Source organism: Schistocerca piceifrons, chromosome 6 (genome assembly GCF_021461385.2).
Source record: "Schistocerca piceifrons isolate TAMUIC-IGC-003096 chromosome 6, iqSchPice1.1, whole genome shotgun sequence".
NCBI classification, from domain to species: domain Eukaryota; kingdom Metazoa; phylum Arthropoda; class Insecta; order Orthoptera; family Acrididae; genus Schistocerca; species Schistocerca piceifrons.
Window position 1 is genome coordinate 300682866 of NC_060143.1, and position 12787 is coordinate 300695652.

The following is a 12787-nucleotide window of genomic DNA, read 5'->3' on the forward strand; positions in this document are numbered from 1 at the left end:
TGCTATCCATGTTTTTGGACGTCCAATAACCATGGGCTTTTAAGTGCATGCCTTAAGAGCTATGAGCACTTACTCATCTTTGCTACTCCGAAACACGTCACTTCTACTGAACAACTGTTAGCAACTTTAAAGATAAGAACTTTAGAGCCTATGTTTACTCACATTTTTTTCTTATTTTGGTCGATACTGCCTTAGCCTAAAATATAGAACGCAGAAAACTTGTCGTAGAAAAGATCCACTGTCGGAGGTATCACAACGATAGCCGCTTGTAATTGCCGACTAGGTCGTTCCAGATCAGGGACCTCAGATCAATGTATTTACCCTTTCCCACTATCCCTGAACCCTTTTAACATCATCACGGAATCACCCTGTACGTTAATTCTCGGGGAGGTGTTTCGAGATTGACAGTAGGAAGCGTTTCGGTATCTTCTTAAAAGCAACAGGTCATTGAATTGTTCCCAGACTGCATGGTGCTTTCCTAGAGACGAATAGCACCAGCAGAGAAGGATAATAGATATAATAATAATAAAGATATATGTCATCATACTCATCGAGAGGCTGTTTCATTGTTGATACTCTCGTGCCCAGTGTGACGTTAATTATGAATATTTAGTGCGAATTTTTGTGGTTTATCTGTTGAGGGAAATACATGTATGTGTGAATGTGTGTTTGTGTGAATGTGTGTTTATGTGCGTGTGTGTGTGTGTGTGTGTGTGTGTGTGTGTGTGTGTGTGTGAGAGAGAGAGAGAGAGAGAGAGAGAGAGGGAGAGAGAGAGAGAGAGAGAGAGAGAGAGAGGAGCGGGGAGGAGGGGGGGAGGTTGAGAAGCAGGCTCATTTGGGTAACAGAGGGTGTTTGCATACTAGGTTTTCTTTGAAAAATGTCTTTAAATATGTTTTCTTGCATAGTGTTGTTACTTACAGGGGTCATATAATATCCCTCTGACAGAAAGCAAGGGTTGTCAATAGCAAAGAGTCACGTATTAAGCTATATGGTCTAATCCAGTTCGGAACTAATTACATGTAGTGCCCTATAATGTTCTATCTTAGGGTCGTTACTTTTTGTTGTGTATTGTTTATTAATGATCTTTCAACGGTAACATTATCAGGTAGCAGGTTTGTTTGGTTAACAGCTGATACAAACATGGTAATAAATAGCAATAAAGTAGAGTTTTAGAAAGATCGGTTATTGAAATTTTTGTGAACATTAATAAATGGTTTATAGTCGGTTATTTCTCACTAAACTTTGATAAAACCTACTTTATGCAGTTCAGAACTTTTAAGAGGTTTCATCGCAGTCCAGCCCTAAAGTTATACGATAAGGAAATAGAAAATGTTGATAAACTTAAATTCTTGAAATAACAGCTTCATAATAAATTCAGCTGGTAGCAGCATACCACAGAACTACTGAAATGCCTAAACAAATCTCAATTTGCATTGCAGATGTTGTGAGACACAGGTGAGATAAAAAAAAAGCTACCATACATCGACAGCTCAGTTAATGGAATTAGAACTGGAAATAGGAATAATCTTCACAAAGATTCAAAGTCACTTACTCTGGACCATAAACGTGTCCACTATGCACGAAACACATTTTCATTAACTTTCCAGCAGCCATTAAAGGTATAAGCACAAATTCAAGATACCAGAGGAATCTATGGAGTTTAATGATGGCCAACTCCTCATACCCCACTGACGAATTTTTTGGATGAACCTGTATATATTATTAATGATATCAAAGAATACATAAAATTTGATGTCTGCACGTCTTCAGTGCAGTAATGGGATCAATGTAATTAAGTGTTTTGAAGTGATGTTTCTCTTTCATGATGTGTTGCTGCAATAGACAACGAATCATCGTATACAACTCATTCTATAAACATTTATTTGTTATGTGACACATTTTTATTAACTTTAGGATCAACATATGTTTCATATTATTGAATCACTCCCTTCCCCAGTTAGGATCTGTGTAAGATGCACTAAAACATTAGTATTTCCTTTACGAATGTGTGTTGTGTATTTTTGTTTTATGAAATTTTCTACATCGTAATGGATCTACTCTCAGTGAAATCAGTTGGAATGAAAAGTGTTTTTTCTCTATTACAATCTAAAATTTCATTCAAAACTTCCTTTCATTGCGCTACGGCTTAAGTGTAAGTTTTCCTTTATTAGTGGAGACTATTGTTTCCTCAAGGTCCTGAGACAAAGCAATAGTCGCTGAGACCACGTGCAGATTGTGGCAGCGGGTGTTCCGGCGTCGTCAGCACCGGCGCGAATGTCACCAGCGGCCGCGCCTGCGTTCCCAAGCACGCACAGCTGCGCCCGTGCGTCCCACGGCCCGCCGCCGGCTCGGTTACATCACGGCGGGGCGTGACGTCACCGCCAGCACATCCGCGTGCTGCGCTTTTGTTCGCGACCGCCATCTGGCCGCGGGCGCTGGAGGCGAGATTTACGGCGCGAGCAGGTGTCCGTCTGGCGTCCCTGTAACACACCGCGTCTCGCCAGCGCGCCGAGCAGCTACACAACGCGGGGAACTCTAAGCGCTCGCTTCTTCTACATCACTCACGGACACAAAGCACTCTTTTCATCGGATGCAGACTAGTGATGGTTAGAACTCAATATTGTAGCACATCGAGAACTTTGGTCTAGAAAGCCGATGTAATCAAAAATATACCCGAGAACTGTAGAGCGTAGATATACATACACCGCGAACGTCTATTTATGTTTGAAACCAACATCTAAGTCGTATGTCTGGTGAAGGACGTCACATTCGCCATTGACCGTAGAGATTATTTACTTCACAATTGCTATTTTGGCCATGACGCCATCATCAAATAATAATGCTAAAGCTAAGAAATGTAAAAAAGAAAAGACAGTGTAGATGAGGGTCGTCCAGTAAGTAAGTTTCTCTATTTCATTTCTCTTCAAAACAAACTGTGCTCGTGTCATCTGAGGGCTGGCGAGTTCGATTGGTGTCTGTTGACAACTGACTTATTGGATGCCGCTCGTATATACAGCACGTAACATGTATAAGTGCCGATATTCCTACTGAACAACATAACATCAGTTTGCAGACAAATAATTATAGGTGTTACAAGTTGTGTGTCTTTCGGTTGCTCAGTACCTCCAGGTACATGTGTGCAAGAGCAAGCCATTGACGCTTATTTTCCCCTGGGCAGCAGCAGGTGTTGAAGTGAGGACGTATGGATACAAAACAGTTAGTCTATACTGACAACAGTACTTCACGTAGTGGCGCTGTTAAAAACCATGCAGGAAACATCAGGTCATAAAATTTGTGATGTGTTTGTGGGAAAACACTTCATGACAGAGAAAAAGCAACCAGTACACAAACGTGTGTACATATTAAGGTTCCACAGTCCGCAGCTCGTGGTCTTGCGGTAGCGTTCTCGATTCCCGCGCGCGGGATCACGGGTTCGATTCCCGGGGGGGGTGAGGGATTTTCTCTGCCTCGTGATGACTGGGTGTTGTGTGTCTTTCCTCATTATTTCATCATCATTGACTCGCAAGTCGCCGAAGTAGCGTCAACTAAAAAGGACTTGCGATTTCCACGGCCGAACAACCCACGTGGGGTCTCCCGGACAACGATGCCGTACGAGAATTTCATTTCAAGTTACCACACGTAAAAATATCTACAGATATACCCCGTATAGGATTGCAGGTACACACCGTGTATACGGTAGCACGTCCCAAAAATGGCAAAAATAACGCGTCTGTTACATGTCACTTCAACACATGTCAAAGTTTAGGACCCTCCTGCATGTATACATTTTTTCTACAGAACTAATCCTCTACACTCTAAGAATACAGCGGTGATGAACGAGCGCGAAACTCTGTAGATCGTGAAATGATGGAAATTGCCGGCCGCGGTGGCCCAGCGGTTCTAGGCGCTTCAGTCCGGAACCGCGCTACTGCTACGGTAGCAGGTTCGAATCCTGCCTCCGGCATGGATGTGTGTGATGTCCTTAGGTTAGTTAGGTTTAAGTAGTTCTAAGTTCTAGAGGACTGATGACCTTAGAAGTTAGGTCCCATAGTGCTCAGAGCCATTTGAACCATTTTTTGATGGAAATTACATGAACTATTGGCAGTGTTACCATCCTTAACACAAGTCGCAATAAACTAATGTTCTTACACGTTTGGACTGAGGCAGTTGCTACAAAAAATTCATTCACAAGTCTTGCTTTTGTTAGAGATATTATATTCCAGAGAGAAAAAGTGTAAGCGTAGTGTTGAAACATCATTTTAAATTTGTTGACAAAATGCATCTTTCTATGTAATGATACGTTCAAACGGTACAGAGGGATGGTATAGGAAAATTTCTGTATAACGCAGTGGCGTAATCAATTTTACGTGACTGAGTCTCAGGCCTGAGAAGTCAAAGCCGAATGTCTTTCATTAGACTACTGGTAGCCTAATTTCTGCAAAATGCTAAGCGCTTTATCAGTCGGCCTTTGTAAGCATAACAAAGTCCGAGACATTGTTTCTGTGTGTAGATTTTACATGCGCCAGAATTACATTTTCTCCAGTGAATTTCCTACTTTTTCTAAAACTGCATAATTTAGTTAACCGCTGCCACAGAACTACAAGACAAAATGTGAGTTTCGAAGGAAGTATTTGGTTTCCAGACAGTTCCTAAGGAACGTGCGTCAAATATTATTTCAACTGTTATAAGACCTGGCATCTGATTTTATCAATGGCATCCCCTTCATACACAAAATAATCGCTTGCGTTTTTTGACCTTTATTAAAACCAGTACAGATACGGAAACGTTAGCGAAATATCAAGAAGAATATATTAGAAAACGAAATTCTTGTAGTGGGCAGTAAGCTATGCAATCTGTGTTAGTGTGTTAGAGAATAAGAACAGTGGTCTTATATGGAAATTAGTCATGACAAGTGCATTTGATGTGCCCAGAAAATATGACTTCTAGATCTGGAACCAAGAACTTCAGAAAATTTCTTAGGTACATTACCCTTAGGAACACTGAGCTGCCGCGCGGGGTAGCCGCGCGGTCTCTGGCGCCTTGTCTCGGTCCGCGCGGCTCCCTCCGTCGGAGGCTCTAGTCCTCCCTCGGACACCGATGTGTATGTTGTCTTTAGAGTAAGTTAGTTTAAGTTAGATTAAGTAGTGCGTAAGCTTAGGGACCGCTGATCTCAGCAGTTTCGTCCCACAAGACCTTACCACGAATTTCCAACACTGAGATAACATATAATAAAAAGTTAAAAGGTGCGTAAGACGAACATGAAAAAGAAAGGATATGCAACTAATATTTCCTAAATGTATGGACTTTTCTTGAAGAGACAGACATAGAAGAGTCCTTATCAATAAATTCATAATATTTAAACAAACAAATAGTCTCAAACAGAAAATCAAATGGCACTCCTTAGAGTGAAACCACGATGATGCCTCAAGGCTTGGGCGTCCATACTTGATCACAGCACGTGGATGTCAGAGACTTATCCGCTCTGTAAAGCAGCATAGGCGGCGATCTGTGGTGGATATGAATACAGGATACAACGCTGGTGCAGGCACAACTGTCTGGAACACACAATTCAGCGCACATTACCGAACGTGTGAGGCTTCGCAGCGGACGACCCCACCGTGTCCCATGTTGGCCTAACGACACCGTCAATTACGACGACAGGGTGCACGTACCACCAGGTGGGATGAGTCACTTTCTTACTACACCAGATCTAAACATGCACCGCGCCATGAACGAAGGCCAATGGGGGCAGTATTAAGCTACCTGGGTGCTTGTGAGTGCTTCACTGTTTTTGTTAGGAATGACAACATACATTTGTCACACACCGTTAGCCACATTATCAGATTGTGCACTGGCGTTCTTGCTGCCACAAGTAGTAAGAACTGAAAAAAAATTGCATGTAAATACACAACTTTGGGGATCTGGGTATGCATTATTTGCTTTTTTTGTTTCTAGTTTCTCTCTGCCAACGAGAGCATTATCAGCTATTTAGAGTTTGCCGACCATAATGAGCGTAGCTCAGAATTTTCGACGTGGTGACATCAGGCTATGAATATCTGAAGATGCACTCGTTGGCAGAGCGAAACCAGTAATAAAAAAGCTGCCAATAAGACCTGTGGCGATTTATCTTTACATAGTTCCAAATGTTCGATGTGTCCTCTGCCGTGGTACCTGCGTTGGCTAATATTGTTTTCTATCAGTCCCTTATTCTCGTGAATGTTCACTTTGTCCTTAAATCTCTGTTATGTGCAGTGTAAGCAGATGTGCACATTCCTGAGTGCTTGTTCAACTGCTGTGCCAGCTTCTTATAAGTTGGGGCGTAGAAGGAACACGACCTGGAGTTCGCCTAACTGTCTTTCACCTGCAACCCGCACAACTTACGTGACTTGCATATCTTGGCTCAAATGGCTCTGAGCACTATGGGACTCAACATCTTAGGTCATAAGTCCCCTAGAACTTAGAACTACTTAAACCTACCTAACCTAAGAACATCACACACACCCATGCCCGAGGCAGGATTCGAACCTGCGACCGTAGCAGTCCCGCGGTTCCGGACTGCAGCGCCAGAACCGCACGGCCACCGCGGCCGGCACTTGCATATCTGCTTCATCATCAGATGGTTTGGTGAACGGTGTTCATTATTTTAATTGGTGTTTTTCATGTATCACGCTTTTGACACCAGTCACGTAACAGACTTACGTCTTTCATGCTCTCACTCAAATATGAAATAACTCCCTGGGCGATTTGTAATATCTGAGGGAATTAACAAGCCTATACAAAAATTTACAGAACTATGGGGTGTCCCATAAAGGTCGTAGCTTATGAATTCATTGTAACACAGAAATTTATTTATGAAATTAAGTAAATTACATATTATTGCAGTGTATGCTACCTGCAATTATGTGTGAAACGTGATATTACTTAAATGCCCGTCATGACTCGGCAGATATACTCTAGTTCTTTCGATAAAATTTTCCATAACTTGGCGGCAACTTGCACTTCTAATTCTCAAATTGCACTCTGAATCACTGTCTTGAGCTCTACAAGCGATCCTGGTTTGTTGGCGTACACACTAAAGTTCAAACACTTCCACAGGAAGAAATCACACTGCGACAGATCACAAGATCTGAGTGGCTAATTTACGTCACTATTGCGGGCAATCACCCGATCAGGCAACTTCTCTCGTAATAGGTCCATGCGCGAATGTCCCATATTTGTTTCGGGAGCATCCTATTAGTAAGCGTGCGGTGCTTTTCTTGATCGTTTGGCTTCAATTCTTGTGTCGGATTTTATAAGCCCAGAGACGCAGATTTTCTGTCAGAATTCGGTGTATGCTGATTCTGGGAATATCCCGTTTGTTCTGAACGTCTGCTAATTGAGTTCACCAGACTTACAGCAAAATTGCCACACAGGATGGCGGTGTTTTCCACAGAACGACTAGCAGAAGGACTTCCAGACGGCTTAATGTCCCCAGTAGACCCGGTTTTCTCCGATTTATCAGTCAGTCTCATCGCAGCTCAGTCTCATCGCAGCTGACTTATTCGGTGGATTACGTTGGCTAAATATTCTATGGAGATTTAGAATAATCTTTGCACAAGATTCTCCACATTTGTAATAAGTTCTCAATGTGAAACACCCTATTCCGCTGTGAAGCGCTCTGTTACTAACTACGAGTGACTATAAAATACGGACACTACAACCGAAATTCAAGGAGGGTGAAGTGACATCCTTTGCTTGTAACTTTGGAGACGCCATATTGGATCTCATTGTTTTTTTTTTAGTTTCTCTATTACAACTTGCGCTACATGTCACTTATGACAATATACCATTTCATGGAAATGGTGGGTTGAACATTTGTCACAAACGTCACTCTTGGTATCATTTGTAACATTTAAGTTTCAGTTAACGACACGTAAGAGGTAAAAGGCGTTTAGGAAATTTCCAAGGTAAACAATACTAATGCTCAGAGTTATATGTGACCAGCTTGGTATTCTGGTTAGAGACGCGTGGTTATGGAGTCGAAAGAAGTTGGTTCGCGTACTAGTAGCTAATAAAAGCACTCCGTCTTCAGGCCGCAAGTGGCCCGTCGGGACCATCTGACCGCCGTGTCATCCTCAGTAGCTAATAATATTTTTTCCAATTTCCACGTTCGTAACATATTCCGCTTGTTTCCTAATCATGTAATAGAAGTATGTTCTGCAACATTTTATGTTATTTACATATAAGAGTGTGGTCCGTCAGGAATAAGTTTCTTCGATTTTTTTGACTTCAATCTGATTGAAAAACGAAAGACGAAACTGCTACAAGTGAAATGACCACAAATGATATTTGTATTCTTGATTGTCACAAATATGTGGCCTCTTTTTTACGAATATGTGGTGATTACCGAGAGTGTGGTTAGGTAAGGAACCTGAGAGTACACCTCAAATTGCTGCGAGTGAAAGAAGCAGCAATCCTATTTCTAGTCTTGATTGTCACACATATTCATCTGCGCTCGAATTGTTAACAACTCTTCTGCATATTCGGAGGTCAAGACAAAGATCGCACCACACAGTGAGCAGGGGACGCCACGTGAGTCAAACTCCAGCAAAATGTCTAATTCCGACTGTAAAATCCTAATTTTAGTCACTCTTTACGAACTGCGATGTAAACAGATGAAAGTCGTGGCATTATTAAATACTGCCAACTTAATAGAACAGAAATGGCGGACTTTTCAAATGTTGCATTCCTTACGGGACCCATTTTTACACTATTGGTCATTACAACTACCACACCACGAAAGTGGTGATGCAACAAACATCAAATCGGCTTGAAGCGTACATCGTGTAAGCGACTGGCACTTCAGCGGAGCCGCGACACTCTGTCTTGCTTTTGTTACCCAACATGATAGCTGCGCGCCAAGCGGCCAGCAAGTTCTACTGTTGTGAAAGCGAATGCAAATCGTAACCGTTTATATTAGTTTGTATAACAGTTTTACAAACGGTAGCATCTGTAGTGCAATAAATTGCAGCAAAAACAAGAAGAAGGCACACCATTTGTCTTTTTTATGGGTTTTCTAAGAGCCCTGAGAGGTTTTAAAAGGTATGTTATAGGACAGTTTATTTCTTGTAACCTACAGATATTTACTGAAGAATTTCGTTTTGTTTTAGGCACAAAAATGGCTACTAACCAGCACCAGACCTTACCTTTTGGAGTAAAACATCGTATATCTAAACAAAAAGTGAAGTTTTTTTCACTGCACTTCCCGTCAAATCAGTGAATATGGAACGTGGGAAACTCCTATGGGATTCAATACCTACATTAATTAACGTACAGAATAAGCCACCACAACTGTGGCTAAGGGGGAAACCACACAGACGTCACAATAAAACGTCAGAAGTAATAAAACTGTTTCCCAACGAAGACGAAAACCAATACCACAATTGAATCGGTGAGTGCAGAAACCACTTCAGTCACAAATTGTAAATTTTTCAGGAGAGAGAAAAAAACGTCATAACTCCTTCAAATTATCAAATATTTCAACTTTTTTTCCCTTTGTCATAACAACATTTATGTTGTGTCATGCTTCGACACAACTTAGGCTCAGGAATATTTAAAATTTGTCCCGGAAGTACGCTGTTTCTGCACTCACTGGTTTTTACAGACACTTGAAAACTTGGAAAAAGGTAATCATACATTTAAAGTTTATATTTTTTCGTAGTATATTGAAAATGAAGTTACAGTATTGCAAAGTTATCAGAAAACAGGAATGTAACAAAGTAAAACGCTCTTAAAATAGATCATTCTCGACCATTGTATCATTGCCATGTGCAGTGGTTGGCCAGGTAAATAGTTCATCATAAACAACTGAAGTTTTCAGGAACATGAATTATTATCTTCTTGATGTCTACTATTTTCTTAATGTTGATTGGAACTTTCCCTAATTGGTAGGCTGCGATACTTGGAGGAAAATCAATACCTACGTTCTGTGAAGCAGGTTTCAGCAGCTGATAGCTGTGCTTTTGTAATCCATCAATGGAAGTTTATGCTGCGATTACCGCTTTTTCTTTAGAGTTATAGTGCATCTCTGTATATCGAGTGGGAGAAAGCTTGAATTTTGCTTCTTGTGGCACACTCCTCCCTGGGCAATGGATTTTTTTGTGTAATATTCCTTCCACCAACAATCAAAATCTTTTACGTCAGTGGTGAGCAGCTTAGCGAGGTGAAAACTGTTATTGGACTGAGCACACAACTATTCATATTCATCAGGTGTATATATCCGATAATTTTTACGTATCATCCTCTTGATAGTACCAAAATCTTGATCGTTTGGAAGATATGAATGTCTTCGGACCAGAAAGTAATGAAAAAACCTACTGCATCTGCAAAAGCAAGGCAGAATCTTATGTTTCTGCCTTGATTCCGATTATGTGTGTAGGTGCCATCGCAAAAGAAATACAGATTTCTAACATTTGATGGAATATTAGTGTCAATGTATTTCAATAGCATGCTGCATATCTCATTGGCTCCTTTGTGGGCTGCTCCTTCGTGGTACACAAATATTTCAGATTTCATAGTTTTTAGTTTTTTATCCCAAAACAGTTCACCCAAAGTTGTCTCAAGTAAAACTCACATTTTATGCAGGTATCTATCTACGGACGTCCTAACCGTAATGAAAAGTTGTCATGAAAACATGTAAGATAAAATTCATATTTTACTTCCAAAAGAGGGTACTTTTCTTTAAACAAGGAATGCATTTTTTTTTCACATCAAGGTGGGCGTCAAGATAACTGATATCTTTGGTGCCATAGTGGGTAATCTTGGTGGGGAATGATGAAATATGCTCATGTATTTTAGAACCAACTTCGGCAGAAATCGTGTTCTTCTTGAGACTTGTACTCGTTTATCTTGAGGTGATTTCCCTTTATCAGGAGATCAGTAAGCCTTCGAACCCTGCCCTCAGTAATGCCGTAGAATGAAATAAACGCTTTCTTACATATCCTTTTCCTTTCTCCTTTGTGTAGTAAGAACTATTCGAAACTGGCTGCTGTTTTTCTAGGCTGTTCAGAACGAGACCTACGGTGCTTAATGGCGTGTTTTTCAATCAGTTGTTGTAAGAAAATATCTTGCTCGTCTTTTGATTTCAACTGATTCAAATTAGAAATAAATTCAGATGTTTCATCATCACTAAACTTAGTAAAGCATTGTAATTTACAGTTACAAGCAGCACCTGTTGGTCTAGACGGGATGAGACGCCGTTTCCAGTTGATGTGTTCAACCCCACGAACTTTAGAGGTTCCAATGACGTTTCTTCGATGTTTTTCTTCATTTCTCCTCCTCTTCTTAGGAGCTGTTTCATGATCACTTTCAATGCTTGTAGTACTCACAGTCACATTGAACATACAACAGGAAACGTTAAGCACGAACTTGGAACACGTTGAAAACAATCAACAAAATAAAGACTTCGATAAGAACAGCCGTTTAGGCTGGTAAACAGATGGCGCATGCTCAGTAAAAGGGGCAAGACTGGTCATGCGATGAGGCGGTGGGAGCAGAAACCACGTCGGTCACTGACTCGTGTTATTTCTGCGCTCAGTGTTCGAAAAAGACACCCTGCATCTACGGATGTACTCAACAGAATAACTTGGTTCTTCTACTCAACACGCATCTTGCCTTTCTAAGCATCTTTTTATCGAAAACGATTTTTCGCAATTTTATGACTCGAGTGGTTTTTGCACTCACCGATTCAGTTGTTGTACATCTGAGCCAGAAACGGCAAGAGTCTTCAACACATTCGCTTTTGAAGCAAAAGTGATTACGTTTACAGAAATATTCGTGAAGTAGAAAGTCAAGACAAAGGAAGTATAAGAACTTGCGAAATTAGAGATCGTACAAAATTGTTATGGGTCAAGGAAAGTGCCTATCATAATAAGAACAGACAAGAACAAAAATAGTTGCTCCTCGTGCATTAAATAAAGGCTTTCAGCTGCAATTATACACATATACTAAAGTATTTCTTCGTGAGTAAACTGTTGCTTATATCACCGATTGAGTGAGCGTCGGATGTTTTTACACTTATTTCACAGTCGCTCATGTTTGCTGATATTACAACAACTCTTTGAAGGAAAAAAGTAAGGTGAGTGTTTCGTGAATCATGTAGAAAGGGGATGAAAAAGAAACATCATTCTTGAGGCGAATGTGGCTCAGCTTTCCCACCAATTGGAACGCTGGTGTCGCTCCAGCTCTCAAAAGGTAACAACTCTTTCACTAGAGTCTTGACTGTACGTATTAGACGGTGATATATAAGGTAACTTTAAGCATTGTGCAAGATTATTGATGTCTGTGATGACCTATTTTCATACACGTGGTGTATGACTTTTGCCCTACACACCACCCACTGGAAGCAGCACGCATTGGTTGCTGAAACACTGGCCGTCCCCACTCGTCGTTCACCATGATCCGTTAGTTATCTAGTTACATGTTTCACAGGCCATGTGAAAGATTCTTTTATCGAAAAAATGTGGAACGAGTCAGTTTAGAGGATATGCGTAGATTAGTAGTGTTAAATTAATGATACATTATTACTTTTATGCAACTACACTTAAAAAAGAGATTTCATTTATTTACTTATTTTTACTGGCTACCAGTTTTAAGCACAATTTAGTCACTGGAATAGAAGGAACTGTCCAGGAGAATTGATTTTATGTTAGGTTTAAAACTTGTTTCGCTACCTGCCAGATGTTTTGTGTTATTGGGCAAATGATCAAAAATTTTTGTTGCTGCATACTGAATTTGTTTTTGAGCTAA